Source organism: Choloepus didactylus, chromosome 1 (genome assembly GCF_015220235.1).
Source record: "Choloepus didactylus isolate mChoDid1 chromosome 1, mChoDid1.pri, whole genome shotgun sequence".
Lineage (NCBI taxonomy): Eukaryota > Metazoa > Chordata > Mammalia > Pilosa > Megalonychidae > Choloepus > Choloepus didactylus.
In genome coordinates this window covers 202,231,946-202,256,410 of record NC_051307.1, presented here as the reverse complement: position 1 = coordinate 202,256,410, position 24,465 = coordinate 202,231,946, and the positions used below count along the sequence as shown (strand labels likewise).

Sequence of the window (24,465 nt, the reverse complement as noted above, 5' to 3'; positions counted from 1 at the left end):
CCATTGTCCCCACTTCACAGATAAGAAAAGTGGTAATAAAAAGGCACAAAGCTAGTAAGTGATAGAGCCAGGATTAACTTCCAAGCTGTGTGACTCCAGAGTTGGTGCTTTTAACTGCTATTTAGTCTGCCCTCTGTTGTCACCTATAACTAAAATTAATTTCTGGTGGAACCTTATAGTTTGGCTGATTTACGTGGGACCTGTCTATATAATGAATATTTTTTATTTTATTAAGTAGTTCATAAAGTAGATGCTGTATGCTTATGAGACACACACAGACATGCAGATTTTGAAGAAACCCAAGTGTAATTTGTGGTCAAGTAAGGTTAGTGATAGTGTTTTGAGTGGGAAGAGGAGGTGGATCAGAATCACCTGGAGCTCTCAGTTAACACCAGTCAGCTCGCCCCTTCCAGAATCTGTAGAGGTTGGAGTGCATGTGATTTTTTTCCTCTAACTTCAGTCCTTCCTGATTTCATTCACAAGGTAAGATGGAGTGAAGGTGATGCACAATTTCCAAGCCCTTTCTCTTCTACTTAGGAACGGTTACTAGAATACAAGAAAAGAATGCTATAGAAAAGAAATAATTATTTGCTAGACTGGTAAAACTTTCATTACCACTATATTCAGATGACCTTGACTCTGCTGTAATTTATGGAAAAAATAAATTGTTTGCGATATTCAGTACTTTAGCTGTTGATAACAAATTATTGTGGATCTCTTCTTCATGGTTGAAAACTACTGCTCTTTAATATATTCCAGGGTTACTGTTCTTCTCAAGGCTTTGCCATATCTGAGATGATAAAATAGACATTTGGTCCCCTGCCCCCCCCCCCACTTCCATGTTTTTGTTCCATAATGTGAATATAGGGACCAGGAAGTTTTGTATACAATGGTCTGTAGCTTACAAGTCTTGTTTGGAAAGAAGTGACTTCCTACTTGAAGAATAAGTCTTAAAGCAAATTCAGAAAAGAAGGGAAGTAATTTAGAGGAAGTAAATTTGAAGGCTGGTGTCTAATCTCAGTAACTTGAGCTTTTGAAAGTTTCCTTTCAAAAAGTTAGAAAATTAACTCTTTCATATACCAACACATTTTTATCCATTAACTGGGGAAAGCTAGAGTTCTTTAATTCAGTCAGGGAATAATAGAAATGAAGATTTTGTCTTTTGTATTGGAACTTACAAATAATGGTATCCAAAAGTTAAGTATTAGCTGTATGTGAAAGGTATTATTTAATATAGGTACTTTCCTATATTAGCTCATTTAATAATTACAACTACCGAAGAATAGGTACCATTGTTTTCTACATTGGTACAGGTGAGGAAGGGGAGGCAATAGAAGGTTAGGTAACTTGCCCAAAGTATCATAGCTGCTTTGAACCCAAGCACCTGGCTCCAGAACAGAGTATCAAGTGATGCAGGCTTACGTAGTCATTTGGGAAACAGCACAGAGTAGACACAGTGCTGTAGGAGTTGAGGGATGAAGAAAGATTTGTGCTGGCTTAGCCAGGGAAGGATTACTCTTGGCCTTAAAAAGAGATGGAGGGGAGGGATGTGAGGAGTGAATCATTCCTTGACAGTATTCAGCAGTGCTTGAACACAGATAATATTGTTTTATCTTCTTGGGGGAAGAGGAGATAGCCAGTTTTGGTTAGTCTAGGGAAGTTGTGGGGAGCGGCAGTATGCTTCCGTAGGTTCCAAGAGGTCAGATCCCCAAGATGGAACTTTGCACATGTGCTGTTTGTATCTTTCTTTCCTTCCTTCCTTCCTCCCTCCCTCTCTCCCTCCCTCCCTCTCTCCCTCTCTCCCTCCCTCCCTCCCTCTCTTTCTTTCACAGAATATGCTATAGATTTTTCCAAGTCAGTACATTTTAAAATTTTATTTTATTAATCTGTTTTTTAAAAAACATAATATGTACATTTGGTAAATTCAAACAAAAGAATATATGGTCTCTAGAAGCAACCATTGTTAAGAGTTTCTTATATATATTTCTGGAGATAGTCTGTGCATATACCATGTGACAAGATGTCTGTTAATCATTTTTCATTGAATATTGATTGTGCACCTCTGCCAGGCACTGTTCTGTGTATCTACATCTCATTGCACAATGGTATGGTAGTGTACTTACTCTGAACTTTGTTTTTTGTTTGTTTTTTACTTAATCTAACTGAAAGATCATTTGTAACACAAATTCTTTTTTTTTTTTTAATGTTTCATAATATACCATTTTGTGGATTTGACATGGTATTTAGCAATTTCGTACAAAGGAACATCTAGATTGTTTCCTGTCTTTTGCTATTATAAATATTGATGTAGTAAGCATTCTTGTACATAAATGTTCACATCCATCTGTAAATATATCTGCAGGATAAATTTTTGTAAGTGCAGTTTCTTCATTTTAAATTCTGATAGATGTTGCCAATGGCCCTGCAAAATAGTTGTTCCCTACACTAATAAGTATGTGCTCATTTTCTGGGTCAATACCTCTAGTACTCAGACATTGAAAATTTTCAGCCCCACGGGGGCTTACAGTCCATTGATCCTAAAACCTTTTCACTACCCTTCATCTCCTTTAGTTTCTACTTCACCCCCTTGCTTAACTTAAAATTCATAGTTCAACATGATCATCCCCTTGTGTGTGTGTGTGTGTGTGTGTATTGCAATTAATTTTTTTGTTGTTGGAGAAGTTGTAGGTTTACAGAAATCTTGTGCATGAAATGTATATAATACAGAGTTCTCATATATATCCCCTTGTATATATTCTTAATTCCCTTTCCCCTTTCTCATTTCTTCTTCTTTATCCGGCAAAATCTCAGCTCTGGTTAAATCCAGCTCTTCACCTTTTCTCCACCTGTAACTGAATATGTCTGGAGAAGGGAAAAATATGCTGACTGATTGCACTTTGGATTCATGATCTCCAACCTCTTAGCACTACTTCACAGTCCCGCTAAGATTCCATAGTCCATTTATTCTCCTTCTTTTAGGACAATGTATTACCACTTCCTTTAGCCTCAAGCCTTCTGTTCTTCCCCATCCTTATCATCAGCTGATGATCTTGCTTCTTCCTTGAGAAAATGGAAGCAATTAGAAGAATCCACCAGTACATCTACTTACTCACCTACTTCTGGCCTTTATGGTCTGCTTCCTCTCCTGTTACTGTGGATAGGTCCCTTGGAAGTCCATAGTCCTATCCATGGTCAGCCCTTCCAATTGTGTGCTAGATCTAGAGCCTGTTCCCCTCAAGTCTTCTCAAAATGTTGATCTAGTAGTTCTCCCTTCTTCCACATCATCAATTTCTGCATATAGTCCATTGGCCAAACCCTAAGTTACCCTATCTAGTGGTAGTGGAGGCTGGAAATTGGAATCCTTTATTGGCAGCGATGTGACCAGCTAAGAAGGAAAGGGAAAGATAGTTAATGGAAGCAGCCATCATTACAGTCAATTTCAGAACATTTTCATCACTTCAGAAAGAAACATCTTAATCTTTAGCTACCATTCCCCTCACCTTCCCCAGCCCTGGGTAACAACTAATCTATTTTCTGTCTCTGTAGATTTGCCTATTCTGGACATTTCATTTAATATGTGGAATCATATAGTATGTGGTCTTTTGTGATTGGCTTTTATTAGCATAGTGTTTTCAAGGTTTGTCCATGTTGTATGTACTTCCTGAGTTTTTTTCTTTGTTTCTTTTTTATTTTTAATGTTTTGCTTATTCTGGATTGCCCATGTAAGTGGAATCATACAATATCTGTCCTTTTGTGTCGGGCTTATTTCACTCCCTGACTTCTTGAAAGAAACATTTTATGCCTTCTTCCTCTGTACCCTCATTTCTTCAATCCACCTCAGTCTGCTTCCTCCCCAGTGCCAAGAAAGGTTTTCCTCTGGCCTTGCTGGAAAACTTCTGATTGCCATGCCTCTGGCCTTTTTTAGCTAGGCATGTGATATGGACCCTTTTCTCAAAACGCTCCCTTCCTTTCTCTTGGTGGTGGGTCTCGTCATATCTTTCTGACTGTTCTCTTCAGATGTTTTGGCTCCTTCATGTCTCCCTCTTTCATGTTGCTAGTTAGATCATTGCCCCTCCCTGTTCCACACTACAGGGTTCTCAACACACTTGAGGGCTATGCTGTTTTTACCTGTAATAACAGCTTACCTGAGCACTAATTTTTTTGACTAGTTGGAAGAGAGATTGTGGGGGGTTTGGAAAAAGCCTCCTAAGTGTATGCCTATTCCACCTCATCCTTCCATTACTCTTCTGTCTCCTCCTGGGCGCTCTTATGCCCCCACCAGGGTTTTCTCATCCCTGCCAGTCTACCTCCCTGCCATCTCATGCTGCTTCCAGGGTTCTCTTTGTAAATCACAGATCCTATCATATAATTCTAATAGTTTTCCCTTGCTTACAGAATAGAATACAAATTGCTAAGCATGATATTCCAGATCCTCCAGTGTAAATCACTGCCCATCTTCCAGCCATTTTCCAACAGTCTCTCCAAATTCTTGTGTTTAAGGTCATTGAAATCATTTGCTCAGACTGTTCTCTTAACTTAGAAAGTCTTTGTGAGCTACTACCATTCCTCCCAACTCCTCCCAGGGGACATGTCCTCGCTCTTCAAGGTCTAGTCAGATGTCACCTTCTCTGAAGCCCTCTGGCAGAATTACTTGCTTTTTCTCTCCATACCAGAGAGGATAAGCTTGTGTTAGAGCACTTATGACATTGTGTTGTTTTCCCCAAGAGTATCTTTAGATGAGGCTACATCTCTAGCACTGACGACAGGTAGTAGTCCATAGAACACCCTTGATTTGTGTGAGACTGATTAAACATAAGGGAGATGAGAATTGAGACAAGGTCTTTGGGCCTGGTGAGGAGGAGACCACTGTTATATTGCAGTAGTAGGTGGAAGAGCTGCTGACGGGAGAGGAAGTGTGAGAGATGGAGTGGTTAAGGAGTGCCTGCCAGGATTTGTCTTTAAAAGACCTAATGTTTTTCTGTAAACATATTTCAGAAAAATCTGTAACATGAAATTATGGTATGTCTTTTTGGGCAGATCCTTGTAGCATGGAAATAACCAGAACACTGAATAAAAATCCTTTTTCTGCCAAATAACCATGGCAGAGTTGTTTAGAATAGAGCTGTCCAGTAGACTTTCTGCAATGATGAACATATACCATCTCTGCACTGTCTACTATGATAGCTGCTAGCCACATGTGTCTGTCGAGTTCTTGATATGTGTCTAGTGACCAAGGAACTGAATTTAAAAATTTAAATTAATTAACATTTAAATAGTCTTATATGGCTAGTGGCTACCAAGCTGGTCAGTGACTTGTTAGAGGCTGTGATGGCTTTGGGATTGAATGCAGCCCAAACATTCTGTTTCTTGTATTTATGTTTTAAGCAATGACTCTGCTCCCCTGAATGTATTTTTTCACTCTATTTATATTTCAGTTTGCAGCCACATTGAAGACTTTGGCTTCCTCACTGCCTGTGAATAATTTAGGTATGGGGGAAATCTTAACTTAAGAATGTAGAGGAGAGCTTCACATCTTTCCTTTAAAAGATGGATTTGAAGTTAAAATTTTATTTCTGTATTTAGCAACCACTGGGAAGTTACGGAGGCTTTTGTTCATTCAATTCAGCAAACAAATGTGGAGAGCCTAATGGCGTCCATCTCTTGCTTGGCATTGGTGATACAAAGATGAGTAAGACTAACCCTGCCCTAAATTAGCTTTCAGTCTAAGTGGAAAGTGTTACAGATGTGACGATATTCACAAAGGAGGTTATGTGGGGAGAGAAGAGGAAGTGGAAGAGGAGGAGGATATTAGGAAAGATTTCACGGAAGAAGTAACTTTCGTCATTTTGAAAGATAAATATTTGCTAGATAGACTAGGGGTGGGGAGGCTTCTTAGGCAGAAGGAAGATGTGTCTAGGACCAAACAAGCTTTTACTTTATATAAAACTGTTGTGATGTCGATGATAATGGAATAGGTCTTGCAATGAATTGGGCCCTTTATACAAGGCCTGGAGACTTTACTTAGTTGTTAAAATATTTTTGGTTTTGGTGGAAATGACCTTTGATTTCAGAGGAGGAGTTGGAAAACATTGCTTCTGCATTGCATTTCTTGAAAACCAGCAGGTTTCTGCTTGTGGGTGGCATTGTGATCCGGGTTGAAATTTTCTATCTTAGCATCTTTCTTGCCTAACTCTAGGTGAAGCTCTAGTTTGTTACATTAGTTTAATTGCTTAGTAAAGCCAACTATGTAGGCAATTGGGCAGTTATTAGTTATTAATTGTTGGTGTATGTAAATATAGAAGGTGCTTGATAAGATGTATAATGAATATAATCCCTTGGGTGCCTAAGTTTGAGGAGAACTGTTAAGTGAGTTCTCTACTCTTCTTTATTCAGTAACATTTTCACTTTAACTCTTTATCTCTTCTTTTGTATTAATAGCTTCCTGAAAGAGTTTCCTTCAGTTTCTGTACTTCGCCTGTTAAAATTTGTTGCCTCTTTGGAATCCTAAGGCCATATGTTCTTCCAGTCTCATTTTTGTGATATGTGTATTGTTCTAGTTTGCTAATGCTGCCGGAATGCAAAACACCAGAGATGGATTGACTTTTATAGAAGGGGGTTTATTTGTTTACACAGTTACAGTCTTAAGGCCATAAAGTGTCCAGGGTAGCACATCAACAGTCTTGTACCTTCACTGGAGGATGGCCAGTGGTGTCCAGAAAAACTCTGTTAGCTGGGAAGGCATGTGGCTGGCGTTCGCTTCAAAGTTCTGGTTTCAAAATGGCTTTCTCCCAGGACGTTCCTCTCTAGGCTGCAGTTCCTCAAAAATGTCACTCTTAAGTTGCTCTTGGGGCATTTTTCCTCTCATAGCTTCTCTGGAGCAAAAGTCTGTTTTCAATGGCTGTCTTCAAACTGTCCGATCATCTGCAACTCCTCTCTCAGTTCCTGTGCATTCTTCAAAGTGTCCCTCTTGGCTGTAGCTCCTCTTCAAAATGTCACTCTCAGCTGCACTGAGTTCCCTCTGCCGGTCAGCTCATTTATATGGCTCCACTGATCAAGACCCACCCAATGGGCGGGCCAACACTCCATGGAAATTATCCAGTTAGAGTCATCACCCACAGTTGGGTGGGGCACATCTCCACAGAAACACTCAAAGAATTACAATCTAATCAACACTGATAACATCTGCCCACACAAGATTACATCAAATATGGCGCTTGGAGGACACAATATATTCCAACTGGCACATATATTTTCTTGTTACTTGTGTGTATTGGCTGGTTGAAACTGACCAGCATCCCAGGTAAAGTCTATTCTAAATCCTGGCACAGGCTTTCAGGTTGACTGTCTCTGGCTGTCAGTGGACACCACAGATAGGATGAAGGCATCTGCTAACAAAGGAAGGGAAGCCTTCTTTTGTTTTGTGAAACTGGTTTGCCTCTGTCTTTAAATCAGTGCACAAATGTAGGCCTACTAATCAGTTTTAGTACTTTGTGGTCCTGTTGCTTTTTCTGTAACTTATCCTTCTGAAGTGTTAACTGTTGGAATTCTGAAACCGAACAGTTGCCTCTTTGAGCACTCAAGGCTCGTGGTCATTTTTAGAAGACGAAGTCTGTTAAAAATATGTGGCTGGAAGTGGAGCCTGCCACTCAAAACCTATTCATGAGTAAATTCTGCTTTTCCAGGATGGGTCTGGGATATCGGATTAAAAGTGCAGAGTAAAAATATCAGGCACCTTGATGAAGTCCAAGCTGTGCTGGACCTCTAACAGCCTGCAGAATCTTCCTCAGTTATGCCTGGACAGCCCAGAGAGAATTGCTGAAGGCACCTGGTTTTATTCCATGGAGCCTTGTGGTGGAAGGATACAAAGTAACAGGAGAAAGGACTTCAAGGTCCAAACTTTGAACAGACATACATTCCCAGTCTTGCCTTTTTCCTTTAGTTTCTTCCTTTCTTTATCTTTCCTTTTTTTTTTTTAAGTATAGTCACAGAGTTGTACAAGCATCACCAAAATTGTAGGACATTTTCATTACAGCATAAAGAAACTTGTATCCCTTAGTATACACTCAACCCATGCAGGCACCCACTAATCTACTTTCTGTCTCTATAGATTTACCTATTTTAGATATTTCATTTAATTGGAATTGTTTAATTTGTGGTCCTTTGTGAGGGGCTTTTTTCAGTTAGCATAATTTCAGGGTTCATCCATGTTGTGGTTTGTATTAGTACATCATTCCTTTTTTATTTCCAAATAGTATTTCATTGTGTGAATGTAACACATTTTGTTTATCCGTTTCATCAGTTGGTGGACACTTGGGTTGTTTCTGCCTTTTGGCTATTGTGAATAATGCTGAACATTGGTGTGTAAATATCTGTTTTGAGTTCCTGCTTTCAATTCTTTTGTTTTGCCCATTTTTTCATATGGTTTGTTTTTTTGTTTTTGAGTTGTAATTGTTCTTTATATATTTTAGATACAAGTCCCTTATCAGATATATGATTTGGAAATATTTTCTCATTCTGTGGGTTGTCATTTCACTTTCTTGATAGTGTCTCTTGAAGTTTTTTATTTTGATGAAGTTCAATTTATCTATTTTTTCTTGTTTGCTGGTGATTTTTTTTTTCCTTTTTTTTTTTTTTTTTTTTGGTCATATCTAAGAACCCGTCGCCTAAAAGAAGGTTCTGAAGATTTTCCCTTATGTTTTCTTCTAAGAGTTTTGTAGTTTGGGCTGCTATATTTAGGTCTTTGACCCATTTTGCATTAATTTTTGTATATTAGGTAAGGTAGGGGTCCAACTTTATTCTTTTGCAAGTGGCGATCCATTTGTCCCAGTACCATTTGTTGAAAATCAGTTGACTATAAGTATGAGGGCATGTTTCTGAATTCCCAATTCTATTCCATTGATCTATATTCTTTCTTTATGTCTATACCACACTGTTGATTTCTGTAGCTTCATGTGGTAAATTTTGAAATTGGGAAGTGTGAGTCTTCTATTTTTGTTCCTTTTCAAGATTGTTTTGGCTATTCTGGATCCCTTGAATTTTCATATGAATTTTAGGATCACCTTGTCAATTTCTGCAAAGATGTTGTCTGGGATTTCGGTAGGAATTGTGTTGAATCTGTAAATCACTTTGGGGAGTGTACCATTTTTATCCCCGATCCATGAACATAGCATACCTTTCCATTTATTTAGCTCATCTTTCATTCTTGGACTTTCCCCTTTTCTCCTTTCCTTTTTCTCGTTATTTATATGTAGAACCGTAAGCATTTGATTAAAGGTTGGGAAACCTTGGTTTCTCACCACTTTTCAGAAGATAGGGAAAAGACCAGTAATAGCACACATAATAAGTTCTAAATTTTTTACTTCATATTAACCCATTTAATCTTCATAACAGTCCTATGAGATAATTCATAATATTTTTATTTTACAAATTAGGAAACTGAAGCACAGACAAATTTAACTTGTCCAAAATCACTCATCTAGACAGTAAGAGACCAAACTGGGAACTGGACTAAGCAGTCTGTTCCAGGGTTCATAGTCCGCTGTTTGTGCCACTTCTCTTTCCCTAAATTAAGAGAAGTGATCCTGAAGCTTTCAGTATCCTCTTCTCCTTTGCCTATCTGGACAAACTTTAGTGACATTGTGAAAGAGTCTATTAATTAATATGTAACTTAGGGTGATTGTTTATTCTCAATTTTTCTCCTTAACTTCATTGATTGATTTTTGGGTGTTTTTAGTCAAAAGTCTTGTGTTAAGAAATTTTTAATTTCATTTTTGTCTGTATTCAGTGTCACTATTCATTTTGTTTTTTAATTTTATTGTGGTAATGTAGACAACATAACACTTCCCATATTTACCACTTTCAAGTATACAATTCAGTGGTGTTAGTTACATTCACCAACTTTTTTTTTTTTTTTTTTTTTTTGCCAGTGGCAGGTAGATTTTATTGGCTTGGCACACATGGAGGCAGAGCTCTTGCCCATGGAAGTGATGGTGGTGGGGTAGGGTTAAAAATATAATCTGATGGTCACTTGTGGTAGAATTGTGGTTTCTAGCTGTGCTGGATGAAGGGGAGCCAAGGTTCAGGCTGGCTCGTAGCTGCAAAGACCAACTAAAGAGTACAGGGGCTGGGTGTAGAGAAGAGAAGGTGATCCACGGGTAAAGGGAGGATGGGTCAGAGAGTCGAGTCTGCTGTTTACCATATTCCATCTGTTTTTGCAAGGACAGGACACCACCAGGCTGGAAGAACCCTGTCGCGGGGGTGGTGTGCTGAAAGTGGCCTTGCATGGCATACGGCTGTACAGGGCTGAGACGGCTACTGCACTACAAGAAACGCCAAAGATGCTTTGAGCTGCTGATTGGGATTATAAATTGGCTGTGTGGGCCCATAGTGAGGTTGGGGCCAAGCAGTCCTTTAGGTATTTCTTGTGCTCAGTTCCTGCAAAAGTGGCTGCTGAGCCCACATAGTACCAAATCTCAGAAGCACATGGGGTCCAAACATCTGTTTGGTTCTGTTATGTGCCATAAGGGTGTCTGGGTGGTTGTGTTGTCCAGGACTCCCCTGCATGCTGAGGAGGTGAGTTCCTGTGTGAACGGTCTGGCTCTGCTGGTACACATCTGATGTCAGAATGATCGGTTGATTTGCTCCTTTTGCCTCCATTTTCCTTCCTCACATAAAACTTTGTTGAGCTGCAGGAAAAGCTGATGCTTCTCTTCCTGTAGGGTCATAAGCTTCTGCAATTTCAGAATTTGTTCCTTGGTTTCTTCTAGTGACAGTCTTTCTTTTGTCTCTTCTTTCTTCCTCCTCTCCTGCTCTTCCATCGTCTTCTGTTCCATCATCTTGTCCACCTCTTCCTCCTGCCACTTTTGCACTCCTGCTCTGTTATGGTGTGCCAGTACAGCTATGGCACTGGAAAGCTTGGAGCGCTCCAGGAGCACAGGCATGGTGCTGCCAGAGTTACTTGGGCTGTGGGGGCCTGGCTCCGTAACTGGCTGCTAGACCTCAGACACAGCCTGCAGGCAGGCGGGCTCTTCAAGGAGGATCACCCCCAGCCCAGGTGGGCTGGACTGGCTTGAGGTGGAAGTCTGCTTGCTGCCCTTTTCACCTGTCTCTGGGCGTCAGCTGCTCTCTCCAGCCTTGGTGTTCACCTCCCTCTTCTTCCCCAGCCCTGGGCACAGCAATCACTCCCTACCTGCCTTCTTTCTGCTTTCCTTGTGGCTTCCTATTTATGTGTTTTTATTGACTATATGTTATATTTGTTTGTTATATTTTCCAGTTTATTTTCTATACTTTTTGTTTTCACACATTTTTTATAGAATGTTGTTATACACATCAGAGCAAGAGAGTAACCAAACGTCAAAGAATTTTCAGTAGCTATTAAATCATCAACTCTTTGCCCTAGTGTGTCTTAAATCTAGTTACTTTTATTTTTTTCCTATTTACTCTTAATGGAAGACAGATGATGTCAAGCAAAGGCTGTAACTTTCAGGAAGTGATGCTAGAGAAAGACTGTGAAGTGATGGCCAGTTCTTTTCACACTTTTTTTTTTTTTTTTCATTTTTTAAAACTTTATCAAAAAATTAAAAACAAAACATTTCAAATGAAACAAAGGAAAAAGAAAAACAAATAACCTAAAATAACTACATTGCTTCCAACATGTTCCTACCCTACCCAAGAAAATTTACAAACCGTAATCATTCCTGAGCATTCCCATAACATTAAGATTACCCTCAGTAACTTACCTGTTCTTATTAGATTATCATTCCCTCTTCACTAGCTGCTGTCTATCTCTAGGTCCCCTACATTCTACAATATAAAACATTTATTTTACATTTTTCACAGAGTTCACATTAGTGGTAACATGCAATATCTCTCTTTTTGTGTCTGGCTTATTTCACTCATCATTATGTCTTCAAGGTTCATCCATGTTGTCATGTTTCATGACCTTGTTCCTTCTTACTGCTGTGTAGTATTCCATTGTGTGTATATTCCGTATTTTGTTTATCCACTCATCTGTTGAAGGACATTTGAATTGTTTCTATCTTTTGGCAATTGTGAATAATGCCGCTATGAACATTGCATACTTCTTTTTACACATCTGATTGATTCTCTATGGGGACTACAGCCCATTTGCACTCCTTCCCACACTCCCTCCTGCCTGCCTTGCTTGACTGAAGAGGTCTGATACAGATAGGGTTTTGCAGTGTGGGAGCAGTCTGGCCGTCACACATTTCTCAGTGGCTGTTGGCTACGCTCCCCACAACCATGGATTACTGTGCAGTTCTGTTTTCACATAGCAATCTTGGGAGATTTCCCTGTATTTGTGTGACCATGTTTTTGGCTCACATTTGTCTTAAATCTCTTCTGGAAGGCCTTCTGAGCTGTTCACTGAGCTGGTCATTTAGTGTATAGTATGCAACCTTCTAGATTTTTCTTAGATTAGATTGAATTAGAAATTCAAAATAACTGCTCTCTTGGCCAAAAGCAGTTATTGTAAGGCACTGATGATTAATCTAATGCTTGGTATTTTAATCCTTTAATCATTAGTTCTTAACTAACAAAAGAATCCTTTTTAAGCAAAATATCTAGCCGTGCCATTTCAACTTGCTGCTATTTCCTTAGGAGTCTCTGTACTTGACTCTAGTCAGTGGTTTTCAAGCTGGCTCTCAGATCATCAGCAGCAGCAACTGCCTGGAACTTGTTAAAAATGCAAATTCTTCCAGTACAGACCTACTGAATCAGAACTTTCAGGGGTTGGCCCATTAATAAGGGTTTAAACAAGCCCTACAGGTGATTCTACTGCATGTTCAAGTTTGAAAACCTCTGGTTTACTGTATATATAGCTTTATATTGGGGTAAAATGAAGCACCCACCCACCAGATACCCAAGGATAATATTTAGTGAGTCTTACGTTTTCCTGAAATCCTTTTATCTTCCCAGTGATAGCCTGACCTTCTGTACTACTCTTTTGGCTTCTATTATAAAGTCTCAATCTACATTTGTCTGTGTATTTTATGTGTATCTTACTTTCCCTGTAGGATTGAACTCCTCAGTTCAAGTATCCTGTCTCACGAAAGAGGCTTTTTAAAATGGCCAGTAAACACATGAAAAGGTGTTCAACATCATTAATCATCAAAGACATGCACATTAAAACCACAGTGAATTGTTGCTACACACCCACCCATGGCTAAAATTTAAAAACTGTTGGTTAGCTCCCTCTAACTAAGCCACCTCAGCAGGTGATCTCACTGCCCTCCCCACTACATGGGATCTGACTCCCAGGGGTGTAAATCTCCCTGGCAGCGTAAGATATGGCTTCCGGGGATGAATCTGGACCCAGCATCGTGGAATTAAGAACATCTTCTTGACCAAAAGGCGGATGCGAAATGAAATGAAATAAACCTTCAGTGGCTGAGAGATTTCAAATGGAGTCGAGAGGTCACTCTGGTGGACATTCTTACACACTATATAGATAATACTTTTTAGGTTATAATGTATTGGAATAGCTAGAAGTAAACACCTGAAACTATCAAACTCCAACCCAGTAGCCTTGATTCTTGAAGATGATTGTATAGCAATGTAGCTTACGAGGAGTGACAGTGTGATTGTGAAAAACTTGTGGATCGCACTCCCTTTATCCAGTGTATGGATGGATGAGTAGAAAAATGGGGACCAAAACTAAATGAAAAATAGGGTGGAATGGGGGGGATGCTTTGGGTGTTCTTTTTTACTTTTACTTTTTATTCTTATCCTGATTTTTTCTAGTGTAAGGAAAATGTTCAAAAATAGATTGAGGTGATGAATGCATAACAATATGAGAGTACTGTGAACAGTTGACTGTACCCCATAGATGATTATATGGTATGTGAATATATTTCAATAAAACTAAATTTAATTTAAAAAAAAAACCAAAAAAAAGTGTTGGTTAGGAAGCAACTGTAACTTTAAAACATTGCTGGTGGAAGTGTACAACTACTTTGGAAAACCAGTTAATATTATCTCATCTCCTAAAATTAGGTAGTACTCACAGAAATGTGTAAGTATACCAAAAAAAAAAACATGTAAGATTACTCATAGCAGTATTCCCAATAGGCAGAAATACTCAAAAGTTAGTGGACACTAGGGTGGATACATACATTGCTTTTTAGCAGAGTACTAAAGGCAATGAAAAGGAACTAACTGCTACATGAAGCAACCTGGATGACTTCCTGAAACATTGTTAAATAAACCAGGCTCAAACTAAGTTCAGAATCCAGCAAAGAAATTTAAACCAAGGCAGAACTACTTACATAGTGAATGAAATCAGAATAATTGTCATCTTTCAGGAGAGGAGTGATTCAGGAAGGAGGAACAAGGGAAGCTTTTGGGATGCTCTTTGATCCGTTTCTTGATCTTGGTAGTAGTTATATGGGTGTGCTTGCTTTGTGAAAATGCACTGAGCTGTGTGCTCTAATGTGTGTAAGTTTTACATCGATAAAAAGTTTACCCCCAAAACTAACTTCTGGAGCATTAGTTGTTTTGATTTTACTTAACACTTCTCTTCCTTGTGTTTTGTATCATGGTTTTGTTTACTTTGCAGCCCCACAAGATTTTAAGACCTTTTGAGAATTAGTTTTCTTTTTTTAAAAATATTCCCTTCTTGCCATGTACAGACTATTTTAATTGTTGAGGAATAAATGAGGAGTGGTCAAGGAAGGGGGTAATCCCTTATGTAGGAATAATTACTGGTGTGAATTTGGGTTGTATCAGCTCTTATTAAATTCAAATGCAGCTGAAAGGATTGGGCCTGTTATTTACACTTTATGCAATCTTTTGTTTTTCCCCTCACACCTAGCTGAGAGGATTGCTCAAAGAATTGGGATTTTCATTATGATAAGTGTTGATTTGGGGAGGAGGGGGCCATTTTTGAAAGGCTAGAAATAAGGACTGCTTGATTGTTTGCATTTTTTCATTCCACCTAAGAAGTAACTTTTCCTTCTGCTTGTAGGTTATCACTTCATTGTTATAAAATAAAAGCTTTTTCAATATTAGGAATAAGGCACTAGTTTATATTCAGGCTTCAGCATTGCCCCATTTGTATCATCATGAGTTTCATCTCATGGATGATTTGGTAAAGCAAAAGAGCTCTGGAACAGCCTAAATTGTTTGTAAATGGCTGGAAGCAGTTACTTTGAGGCCACCTCCTCCACCATACCTGGATATCACTGGGACAGACAGGGTTGGAGGCCATAAATTTGAGGCTAGAAACTGAACTTGAGCCATGAGCGAAAGCTTCCTATCTCAGAACCACTTTACCTGTGTTGAGATCAGAGTTCTTTGGCTTACTGCTAGGGCTCTAGCAAAATTTATCTGCCATGGATAGTGCTGGAGCACAGCTAGGAGCAGCTGCCACCATATCTGTGCTCCTGCCAGCAGCTTGAAAAATCCTAGCTTGTGGCTTGACTAAGTTGATATCTTGGCTGGTACTTTGATGGCTGCCTGTAGAATTTTCCATCAAAAAATGTTTGACTCCTGGATCCCGGGCTAGGGTCCTTTGCGGTAAGAACTTATGTTGCTTTATTTTGGGAGAACTCATGTTGTAGATTGTGTTCTGAAATGTTTGGCCAGAAAAAGTAGTATTTCAAGCTCCTTTTTTGGCACATGCCATACCCGAGGGAAAAAAAGTGTTTGAAAGTTAATTTCTTCTTTTTTAGGCTTTTAGGAAATCCATTGGTACCTAAAGGTTATGATAATATTGAACAGTTGTTGCCAAATTGGTTTTCCAACATGCTTCAATAGCTATGTAGATAGAGGTGGTGTAAATTGCAGGTTTTCTCATCACAATTCCATTTTTTTCAGAGACCTTAAATTAACCTGGGCCAGATATGGTTCATTACTCTTAGAGCTCACCTGTTTGGAACACTTTTTTTTTTTTTAATCTTCATTTTATTGAGATACATTCACATACCACGCAGTCATACAAAACAAATCGTACATTTGATTGTTCATAGTGCCATAGTTGTACATTCATCACCTAAATCAATCCCTGACACCTTCATTAGCACACACACAAAAATAATAAGAGTAATAATTAAAGTGAAAAAGATCAATTGAAGTAAAAAAGAACACTGGGTACCTTTGTCTGTTTGTTTATTTGTTTCCTTCCCCTATTTTTCTACTCATCCATCCATAAACTAGACAAAGTGGAGTGTGGTCCTTATGGTTTTCCCAATCCCATTGTCACTCCTCATAAGCTACATTTTTATACAATTGTCTTCAAGATGCATGGGTTCTGGGTTGTAGTTTGGTAGTTTCAGGTATCCACCACCAGCTACCCCAATTCTTTAGAACCTAAAAAGGGTTGTCTAAATTGTGCGTAAGAGTGCCCACCAGAGTGACCTCTCGGCTCCTTTTGGAATCTCTCTGCCACTGAAGCTTATTTCATTTCCTTTCACATCCCCCTTTTGGTCAAGAAGATGTTCTCCGTGTTTGGAACACTTTTTAGAAATTAATTCTCTGAGGCACTCGGAAGTGAAAGCAGTTAGTTACTGGGTGTCCCTAGTGGTTTGAGGTTGGTGATACAGTAATTAACAGAATTTTGTCAGTTGAATAATTTAAATTGAGAGAAATTTGGCCTAATTACCAAAGGAAACAGCTTTGGTAAATTAAAGTTTTGAGATCCAGTCAAGTCAAGTTCTCTTAAATTGGGGAGTCTGTCATTTAAGATCTGTAGAGCTCTAATTTTATTTCTTTATAACAGTTTATTTATTCTTTAATAGAGTAGCATCTTACTTTCCACATGCAACCCCTCCCTTCCCTGTGTGGCCAGTTAGATGTTCCATATGTTTTTCATTGTGTATCAGTAGGCTCAAGGTTTCCATGACATGTTTTGCTGAGTAAGTTGGCCTAGTTTATGTGATTCCTGGTGCAAGTTTAAGCTAATGAAGTTCGAGTATGATTTACTTGTATTGCTCTTTGGTAATCCAGTTTCACAAGTTACATTGCAGCAACCTCTCTAAAAACAGACTGGGAACTATGTATCTTTTGCCAGAACAGTTTTTCAGTTTGAAATTAAATGTATATTAATAACATACTGGTCTAACACACAGTAAAATATAACTCAACTTCTTTCCCTAGGCATAAAATGGGAGTGATAATTATACCTCCCACACGAAATTAAGGATCAAAGTGTTCATAAGAAGTACATTGTGATTCACCAGAGTAAGGACTCATGGTGGCTCATAAAAGTCCAGATAGACAGTGTGTTTAGATCTGTATAGCAGACTGAAATTTCTGACACTGTCGATACCAGAACACAACGCAAGACAGTGGCAGTGGAGTCCTTGTGCTGGTTATCCATTTATACTTGTGTCATTATTAAAGAGGGACCAAAAGAATGGTCAGCACAGAGTGTTTTCTGAAGGAGTTGTATATGTTGGATAACAAGATGAGCTAGAAATGGAGTCAGGAGCCATTACCAGCATTTGATTAGTGGTAGGCATCACTGTCAGACCTTGCAATGAAATATATGGTGTGGTTGCTGTGGTTGCCCTCCAAAAACCCAGACCTCTGACGGGGCCAGTGAAACACGTGCCTTGGAACGGGCTTCATCATCATTGTCTGCAAAGAGGCCACCCTGAAAGGGATTTGCACATTATAAAAAGACATTCTTCTGTCCTTGTGCTGTCCAGGGGAAGGTACTAAGAACAGATAGTCCTCATTTCCTCCTGTGGACTTTGGTGATCATTTCCAGAAGGATGACTTCTTTTTTTTAATGCATGAATAAATAGTATTTTCTATTTTTATAAGAGATGTTGTAGGTTTACAGAAAAATCATGCATGAAATACAGAATACTCGTATGCCAACTTACTAACACCTTTCAGTAGTGTGGCAAATTTGTTATAATTGATGAAAGAACATTTTTATAATTGTACTATTAACCATAGTCCATGGTTTTCAAGGTTCACTGTTACTGTGCAGTCCTGTGGTATTTCTCTTAAAAAGAAAATTTTTGTTCTACAACATATATACAAGCTAAAATTTCCCCCTTTTAACCACATTCAAAATATATAATTCAATGCTGTTAATTATGTTCACAATATTGTGCCACTATCACCACCATCCATTCCCATAACTTTTCCATTACCACAAATAGAAACTGTACAATTTAAGCATTAGCTCCTAATCACTACCCCTTCCTTGGCCCCTGGTAACCTGTATTCTACTTTCTGACTCTTAAGGATTTGCTTGTTCTGATTATTTTATGTCAGTGAGATCATATGATACTTGTCCTTTTGAGTCTGGCTTATTTCACTCAACATGGCATTTTTAAGGTTCATCCATGTTGTCACATGTATCAGAGCTTCATTTCTTTTTATTGCTTAATAGTGTTCCATCGTATGTATATACTGCATTTTATTTATCCATTCTTTGGTTGATGGACACTTGGGTTGCTTCCATCTTTTGGCCATTTCGAGTCCCTGCTTTCAGTTCTGGGTATATACCCAGTAGTGGGATTGCCAAGTTGTATGGTAATTCTATATTGAACTTTCTAAGAAGCTGCCAAACTATCTTCCACTGCAGCTGCACCATTTTACATTCCTACCAGTAAAAAATGAGTATTCCTGTTTTTCCACATCCTCCAACACTTGTAATTTTTCGTTTTTTAAATAGTAGCTGTTCTGTGGGTGTGAAATGGTATTTCATTGTGGATTTGATTTGCATTTCCCTAACGGCTAATGATGTTGAGCATTTCTTCATGTGCTTGTTGGTCATTTGTATATCTTCTTTGGAGAAATGTCTATTCACGTCTTTTCCCATTTTTTAATTGGGTTGTTTGTCTTTTGTTGTTGAGTTGCAGGATTTCTTTATATATTCTGGACATTAAACCCTTATCAGATAAGTGGTTTGCAAATATTTTCTCCTGTTGTGTAGGTTGTCATTTTACTTTCATGACAAAGTCCTTTGAGGCACAAAAGTTTTTAATTTTGATGAGTTCCCATTTATCTTTTTTTTTTTTTTTTTTTTTTCTTTTGTTGCTTGTGCTTTTAGTGTAAAGTCTAAGAAACCATTGCCTAATACCAAGGTCCTGAAGATGGCTTCTCTATGTTTACTTCCAGGAGTTTTATAGTTCTGGTTCTTATATTTAGGTCTTTGGTCCATTTTGAGTTGATTTTTGTATATAGTGTGTGATAGAGGTCCTCTTTCATTCTTTTGCATATGGTTATCCAGTTTTCCCAGCACCATTTGTTAAAGAGACTATTCTTTCCCAGTTAAGTGGTCTTTTACCCCTTGCCCATAATCAGTTGTCCATAAATGTGAGGGGTGGTTTCTGAACTCTGAATTCATTTCTGTTGGTGTATCTGTCTATTCTAGTGCTAGGACATGCTGTTTTGATTACTGTGGCCTTGTAATAAGTTGTAAGATCCAAAAGTGTGAGTCCTACAACTTTGTTCTTCTTTTTCAAGATGGCCTTGACTATTCAGGGCTTCCATATAAATTTCATGATTGCCTTTTCCATTTCTGCAAAGGAAGGCTCTTGGAATTTCTGTTGAGATTGTGTTGAATCTTTAAATCGCTTTGGGTTGAATTGACATCTTAACGGTATTTAGTCTTGCAGTCCATGAACACAGAATGTCCTTACGTTTATTTAGGTCTTCTTTGATTTCCTTTAGCAATGTTTTGTAGTCTTTTGTAAACAAGTCCTTTACATCCTTGTTTAGATTTATTCCTAAATATTTGATTCTTTTAGATGCTGTTGTAAATGGAATTTTTTTCTTCATTTCTTCTTCAGATTGTTCATTACTAGAAACTACTGTTTTTTGCACTCCCCCACTTTGCTGAATTCATTTATTAGTTCTAGAAGCTTATTGTGGATTTTTGAGGATTTTCAGTATATAGGATCATGTCATCCACAGATAAAGTTTTACTTCTTCCTTTTCCAGTTTGGATAACTTTTATTTCTTTTTCTTGCCTTACTGCTCTGGCTAGAACTTCCAGTAAAATGTTCACTATCTTTCATGTCAGTGGGCATCCTTGTCTTGTTTGTGATCTTAGAGGGAAAGCTGTCAGTCTTTCACCATTAAGTAGGTTATTTGCTGTGGATTTTTCATATATGTCCGTTATGTTGAGGAAGTTTCCTTCTATTCCTAGTTTTCTAAGTGTTTTTATCAAGAAAGGATGCTGGGTTTTGTCAAATGCCTTTTCTGCATCAATGGAGATGATCATGTGGTTTTTTCCCCCTTAGTTTTGTTAATGTGGTGTATTACATTAATTGATTTTCTTATGTTGAGAAACACTTGCATACATGGGATAAATTCCATTTGATCATGGTGTATAATTCTTTTAATATGCTCTTGGATCAGAAGTTTGACCTCTTATCCTTCACTTCCAGCACTGTACTCCTCAGCAGCATCACCAGTACCTTCTTTCTGAGGTACTTCCATCTAAGAATACTGTCCTAGAGCCAACCTGGACAAACAGACACTCCTGCATTTTAACAGGAACTCTTAAATAGCTTTGATCACACAAACAGTGTCTGTTGTATTTTATGATTTACCACCAGATCATTCAATGCCAGAATGGACAGCCACCCTTTTGAAGTGTTGGGATCACCCTATTGCTGTATCTTTAAAGTGTCGAGCATTCCGAGCAGAGTTATAGGGTCTTGTTGTGTTTTGGGAAGGTGGTAGGTGTGATCATAAGTATCTTTTGAGTGAGACTTTGTATCTAAATATGTGCTCTATAGTTGTATTGTTTTACCTGTGAAAGGACTGTGGGGCTTTCATTTTGACTATAAAGTAATAACTCTTTCTGTTATCAAAGCAAGGTACCAAAAGCCAGACAGGCTCCACATCTGAGTCAGGGTCACCTTCCCAATTTCTCATCATTGTTGAATGGATCTGCAGGCATTAGCTTTGTGATACTGAGGCAGCCACTGATATTGCATGTATCCTTCCAGGAAATTTTCTTGAAAATAAGATGCAGGGTTGGTGTGCTGACATACTATGACAGTAGACACTAAGAGTGGGCTTCTTTGCTGTGGTGTTACCTGGTTTTCAGGCAGTATTTTACAGAGATGTTTCATATGTGAAGTTTCCAACTACAGTAACAGTTGATGGTAAGAAGTATGTACTTAGAATTGGAGTCTTCTGAAGAACAGATAGAGTATTACAGATCTAAAAGGGAGAAATTGGAATATCAGACTCTAAAACTACTACTCTCAAGTCAGGTGGAAGCAACTACAGGTTGACATATGTTGGTTCACTGAGTTTAGGAGATATGTAGGTCCAAGTATACAACACACAGTTTTTTTTTCAAGTTTTCTATTGGCTAAGCCCTGTGAAAAGTCATTGCTTCAAGAAAAGGTTGATTGGAGACCAGTGTGTCAGTATCCTTGGGAAATGCCCTTTCTTTGGGCTTCTGTTTCTCTGTGCATAGATCTCAGTCAGCATGTCCTTGCCACACTAAAGGTAACTGGGAATACAGTTCCAAGCCAAAAGTGTCCTGAAGGAACTTACACTGCAGGAATGGGTATAAGCCAAGCACACAGAAATATAACTGCCTTATCCCTCATGTAGAGTAGGATACCAGGTGAAAAGTAGTAGAAAAGAAGTATAAAATACAAGGACCAAGAGAGGCCCAAAAGCTCCACCTGTTTTTTGGGGGTCAGTGATGCAGGAACAGAACTGGCTTTGGAGTAGATGTTAACACTTGAGATGGACAGGTAAGAATCCCCCCCCGCCCTGCCCCAGAGAAAGAAGAGATTTTCAGAAAAGGTATCACCTTGAACTATGGTAAAGGAGTTGTACAAGGCCAGTTATCAGAGAGAAGGTGGAGGGAGAAAATAGGTTGCTGTTAGAATTTCAGGGACCCCAAAAGCCAGGCTGAGTGATTGGAACCTGGTTTGGGCAGGTGAGAAGCTTCTGAAGGCCTTTGAACAAAAGCTTGATAGGCTGGAATGAGGAATGTGTCTGTAGTAAGCAGGATGGAAGAGAAGTGGGAGGACCAGTTTGATTTTTGCTTTTGTACAGGTAAGCATTGTGAGGACTTGAACTGGAGCATTGAATATGGGAATGGAAAAGAAGAGGAGTAGTGGTAGAAGTGAGACCTACAAAGAGTTAGACTCCCCAGAACTTGGCACTAGACATGTGCCAAGGATGAGGACTGGATTTTGTGAAGGTAGGTCAGTGGTGGCCTTTGAGAAAGTTTCAGTAGAAGTTTGAGCAGAATGCAGATTGGAAGGATTTAAGAAAGTGAATAGGTGTGAAAAGAAACAGCAGAACAAAGGAAGCAAGAGAATTTCTTAACTGTACGATTTCTACAGTGAGTGAGTTGAATATGCTAGGTGTGTAATTTTGTTTCACCACAAAGATTGGGGCAATTGGGAAGAGAAGCACATTTGACAAGGGTTGAGATGATGTTTTAGACTTGTTGAATTTGTGGTGCAAATGTAGCATAAAGTTGAGATGTGACAAGATTTTGGGAACAAGGGACTGGGCCAGAGATAAGAGATTTTGGAGTCATTTGCATAGAAGTGATTTGAAGAACTGGGGTCCTCAGAGATAGAGTATTTGAAGACTGAGGGGAACAACCTTGGGGAAAATGATTCTGTGTAGAGGCTGTAGCTAAGAAGATAAGACGACTTAGAGGCCAGCACATCAGTCTCTTTTGTCAGGGTGTTTTATTTTTTTTATTTTATTATTTTTGTTTTTAATCATCATTTTATTGAGATATATTCACATACCACGCAGTCATACAAAACAAATTGTACTTTCGATTGTTTACAGTACCATTACATAGTTGTACATTCATCACCTAAATCAATCCCTGACACCTTCATTAGCACACACACAAAAATAACAAGAATAATAATTAGAGTGAAAAAGAGCAATTGAAGTAAAAAAGAACACTGGGTACCTTTGTCTGTTTTTTGCTTCCCCTGCTTTTCTACACATCCATCCATAAACTAGACAAAGTGGAGTTTGGTCCTTATGGCATTCCCAATCCCACTGTCACCCCTCATAAGCTACATTTTTATACAACTGTCTTCGAGATTCATGGGTTCTGGGTTGTAGTTTAATAGTTTCAGGTATCCACCACCAGCTACCCCAATTCTTTAGAACCTAAAAAAGGTTGTCTAAAGTGTGCGTAAGAGTGCCCACCAGAGTGATCTCTCGGCTCGTTTTGGAATCTCTCTGCCACTGAAGCTTATTTCATTTCCTTTCACATCCCCCTTTTGGTCAAGAAGATGTTCTCCATCCCACGATGCCGGGTCTACATTCCTCCCCGGGAGTCATATTCCACGTTGCCAGGGAGATTCACTTCCCTGGGTGTCTGATCCCACGTAGGGGGGAGGGCAGTGATTTCACCTTTCAAGTTGGCTTAGCCAGAGAGAGAGGGCCACATCTTGTCAGGGTGTTTTAAAGATAGGGAAACAAGTTGCAGCAACAAAAAATAGAGAGGATGAGGACTGGATTTTGTGAAGGTAGGTCATTGGTGGTCTTTGAGAAAGTTTCAGTAGAAGTTTGAGCAGAATGCAGATTGGAAGGATTTAAGAAAGTGAATAGGTGTGAAAAGAAACAGCAGAAATGTATACTTTTCTTTGAAATAGGCCAGAAAGAGGAAGGAAACTAAAGGAAAGCATGGGTGTGGGAAGATTTATTGTTTTAAAATAGAGGTACCCTATACATTGTTATAGACTGAGAAGAGGGAGCCAGTAGAGACGGAGAGAGGGAAGATAGGAAGGAGGCACGTATGGAGTGAAAAATTCCGGAGGATGGTAAGTCAGGCCTGGGCAGGAGAGACTAGTCGTAACTGCCATTCACTGAGTTTCCTGTGATACCACACTCTGCGAGACATGCTTGTTCAGATCATGAAGATAGGGTATGGACTCCCGAGAGTCAGTGAGGTGTTCGTTCTTGTGACTGTTGTGTAGGAAGAGTGGGATTACACAGACCTCGGCATGAAGCCCCTAAATTGCTTTTCTTGGGCACACATTTCTATTTGCATATGGGCGGGTATATCACAATACTAGTTGTCTTTGTTTTCTTTCTTAACTACTTAATGTAATTTGCTGAAGTTTGGTTTACAGTGAGAACACATTTTGAAATTTGGGGAAAGACAGGTCTTGTGATAGGCATGAAGGTAACCTGGAGTGGTTATTGCCTGCGCCCTTCAGCACCATGGGAGAGAGCTCCTTTTGACTTGAACAAGGATGTCACAGTAACTTACTCTTAAAAATTTTGAGCTTGAGAAAAATAAATAAGAACTAAAGAAATAGTCATTTACATACTATTGAAGATGACTTAAGTAATTTTGTTTTAACTGACTTTCTGGAGAAATAAAGCTCTGGTGCAAGTTCTTTAGAATTATTTCTGAGGCTGAACTGAGCCTGGGAAATAACACATCTGGCAGAGACTCTACAGAGAACTCAGTTTGGTTTCTTTTCTCAAGTTGGCAAGCCATTTACCCAAAAAGATACTGGATTA

At 38.9% G+C, this 24,465-nt stretch overlaps 1 protein-coding gene and 1 pseudogene across 2 annotated transcripts in view; one reads left to right on the top strand and one right to left on the bottom strand.

Annotated features, from left to right (window-relative positions):
- RHOA (ras homolog family member A) overlaps window positions 1-24,465 on the top strand; it is a 50,181-nt gene that overhangs the window by 12,609 nt on the left and 13,107 nt on the right. The window lies entirely within an intron of this gene.
- Window positions 10,024-10,971, bottom strand: LOC119545170 (annotated as a pseudogene).